Here is a 3,738-nt window from a genome sequence, read left to right as displayed (position 1 = left end):
CCGAAAAGGTCCTCAAATGATCACCTAATAGTCCAAAAATGACCCTGACGGCATCCCGGACAGATCCCGAAATCCATCCAGAAATGATCTTGGGAGGGTCCCAAAATTATCCCGAAATAGTCTGGGAAAAGTCCAGAAATTACCCTGACGGATCCCGGACGAATCCTGAAAACCAATCTTAAATGATGCCGAAAAGTCCCGAAATGACCCTGATGGGACCCGGAAAGGATCCCGAAAACTAACCAGAAATGATGCCGGAAAGGTCCTCAAATGATCTCCCAATAGTTCCGAAAAGACCCTGACGGGATCCCGAACGGATCCCGACATCTATCCAGAAATGATACCGAAATGGCCCGCAAATGATCCCGTATTAGTCGAGAAAAAGTCCCGAAATGACCCCGACGGGATGCCGGACGAATCCCAAAAACCATCCAGAAATGATGTCGGAAGGGACCCCAATGATCCCGAAAAAGTCCCGCAATTATTCCGACGGGAATCTGAACGGATACCGAAAACCATCCAGAAGTGATGACGGAACGGTCCTCAAATGCTCACCTAATAGTCTCAAAATGACCCTGAGGGCATCCCGGACAAATCCCGAAATCCATCCAGAAATGATCTTGGGAAGGTCCCAAAATGATCCCGAAATAGTCTTGGAAAAGTCCAGAAATTACCCTGACGCGTTCCCGAACGAATCCTGAAAGCCATCCTTAAATGATCCCGAAAAAGCCCCGAAATTACCCTGACGGGATCCCGAAAGGATTCCAAAAACTATCCAGAAATGATGCCGGAAAGGTCCTCAAATGATCCCCTAATAGTTCCGAAATGACCGTGACGAGATCCCGAACTGATCCCGACAACTATCCAGAAATTATGCCGAAAGGGTCCGCAAATGATCCCGTATTAGTCGAGAAAAAGTCCCGAAATGACCCCGACGGGATCCCGGACGAATCCCAAAAACCATCCAGAAATGATGCCGGTAGGTATCCCAAATGATCCCGAAATAATCCCGAAATGATCTCGTCGGCATCCCGGACGGATACCGAAAATTATCCAGAAATGATGCCGCAAAGGTCCACAAATGATCCCCTAATAGTCCCGAAATTACCCTGATGGGATCCCGGACGGATCCCGAAAACCATCCAGAAATGATGCCGGAAGAGCCCCCAAATGATCCCGAAAAAGTCCCCAAATGACCCCGACGATATCCCGGACGGATACCGAAAACCATCCAGAAATGATGCCGGAAGAGCCCCCAAATGATCCCGAAAAAGTCCCCAAATGACCCCGACGAGATCCCGCACGGATCCCGAAAACCATTCAGAAATGATGCCGGAAGAGCCCCAAATGATCCCGAAAAAGTCCCCAAATGACCCCGACATACTCCAGAAAAGGTTCCGAAATGGCTCCGAGGGAATCAACGACGGATCGCGAAAACCATACAGAAATGATTCCGGAAGGATCCCAAAATGATCCCGAAATAGTCCGGAAATGACCCAGATGGGATCCCGCACAGATCCAGAAATGATCCCGGAAGGGTCCAAACACTATCCCGGAAAAGTAACAAAAAATCCCGAAATGGCTCCTACGGCATCCCGGACGGATCCAGAAATGATCTCGGAAGGGTCCCCAAATGATCCCAAAATGGTCCCAAAATGACCCTGACGGGATCCCGAAAACAATACAGGAATGATGCCGGAAAGGTCCTCAAATGATCCCCTAATACTCCCGAAATGACCGTGACGGGATCCCGACAACTATCCAGAAATGATGCCGAAAGGGTCCGCAAATGATCCCGTATTAGACGAAAAAAAGTCCCGAAAGGACCACGACGGGATCCCGGACGAATCCCAAAAACCATCCAGAAATGATGCCGGTAGGTATCCCAAATGATCCCGAAATAGTCCCGAAATGACCTCGTCGGCATCCCGGACGGATCCCGAAAATTATCCAGAAATGATGCCGGAAAGGTTCCCAAATGATCCCCTAATAGTCCCGAAATTACCCTAATGGGATCCCGGACGGATCCCGAAAACCATCCAGAAATGATGCCGAAAGGGTTCCCAAATGATCCCGTATTAGTCGCGAAAAAGTCCCGAAATGACCCCGACGGGATCCCGGACGGATCCCGAAAACCATCCAGAAATGATGCCGAAAGGGTTCCCAAATGATCCCGTATTAGTCGCGAAAAAGTCCCGAAATGACCCCGACGGGATCCCGGACGGATCCCGAAAACCATCCAGAAATGATGCCGGATGAGCCCCAAAATGATTCCGAAAAAGTCCCCAAATGACCCCGACGAGATCCCGGACGGATCCCGAAAACCATCCAGAAATGATGCCGGAAGAGCCCCCAAATGATCCCGAAAAAGTCCCCAAATGACCCCGACGATATCCCGGACGGATCCCGAAAATCATACAGAAATGATGCCGGAAGAGCCCCCAAATGATCCCGAAAAAGTCCCCATATGACCCCGACGAGATCCCGCACGGATCCCGAAAACCATCCAGAAATGATGCCGGAAGGGTCACCAAATGATCGCGAAATAGTCCCGAAATGATTCCGGAATAGTCCCGAAAATGTTCCAAAATAACCCCGACGGGATCCCGGACGGATCCCGTAAACTATACAGAAATGATCCCGGAAGGGTCCCAAAATGATCCCGAAATAGTCCCGAAAAAGTCCCGAAATTACCCCGGCGTAATCCCGGACCGATCCCGAAAACCATCCAGAAATGATCCCGGAAGGGTCTCGATATGACCCTTACGGGATTACAAATAAGGTGAAGCTAATTATAAAACCATGTTAATAAGGCAGCAGGCGCATTGGAGCGAATAAAAAGTTAGATAGAAACATACAGGTAAAGCTAATAAAAGCGTGCTAATAAAAACAATAGATGGAGGGCGGATGGCGGGAGTAGAGGAGAGGACCACTGATCGTTCCTCCAAAATTGTCTAGATCTCGTTCTGTATGTACCAGATACCAAAAACTATTGATTTAGGAGAAAATTTAGATTGAGTTATAACAATTTATGGATTTTACACCAGAGGGGGAGATAAAGGGGCGGGCGGAGGGTGTCACTGCTTACTTTGTAAGCCCTCCACTTATTTGACCCCTTGAGTCTGTGATATTGGTGAAGGCCAGTATACGTAAAGTTATAATGTGTAAAAATTATGAAAAATAATTTCTCGAAGGGGTCGTGGGACCCCCACCCCTCTTTCCATGTTCGAAAAAAATTTCGCTAGTAGACTACTGTCTGTGTCCCAAATTTCATCAAAATCCGTGTAGCCATTCTGGCGTGATTCAGTCGCAAAAACGAAAAAATATAATTATTAAATTATAGCTGTTCCTAGGGGGCGGGGACCACGCCCCTTTTGAAAAATATATAGCTAGTAGATCCTTCTAGACTATTGGCTATATGTGTGCAAAATTTCATACAAATCGGTCCAGCCGTTCTTGCGTTATTGAGTCACAAAGACAAACGTCTGGACAAACATCCAAACATCCAAACATCCAAACATCCAAACATCCAAACATCCAAACATCTTAACATCCAAACTTTCCCATTTATAATATATATTAGATTAGATATTAGATACTAGCATACCCGGCAGACGTTGTTCTGCCATAAATTTGGTCTATCTGCATATATTTTAATAAGCTTTTTCCGTCAAACTCTGCCCTCCCCCCTCTTCCATTTTTCTTAATCCGTTTATTCGCTCTTCCGCCATCTTTTTC

The sequence above is a fragment of the Eurosta solidaginis genome, chromosome X (assembly GCF_040869045.1).
Source record: "Eurosta solidaginis isolate ZX-2024a chromosome X, ASM4086904v1, whole genome shotgun sequence".
NCBI classification, from domain to species: Eukaryota; Metazoa; Arthropoda; class Insecta; order Diptera; family Tephritidae; genus Eurosta; species Eurosta solidaginis.
The sequence above is the reverse complement of the archived record's forward strand: the minus strand, read 5'-3'. Positions refer to the sequence as shown.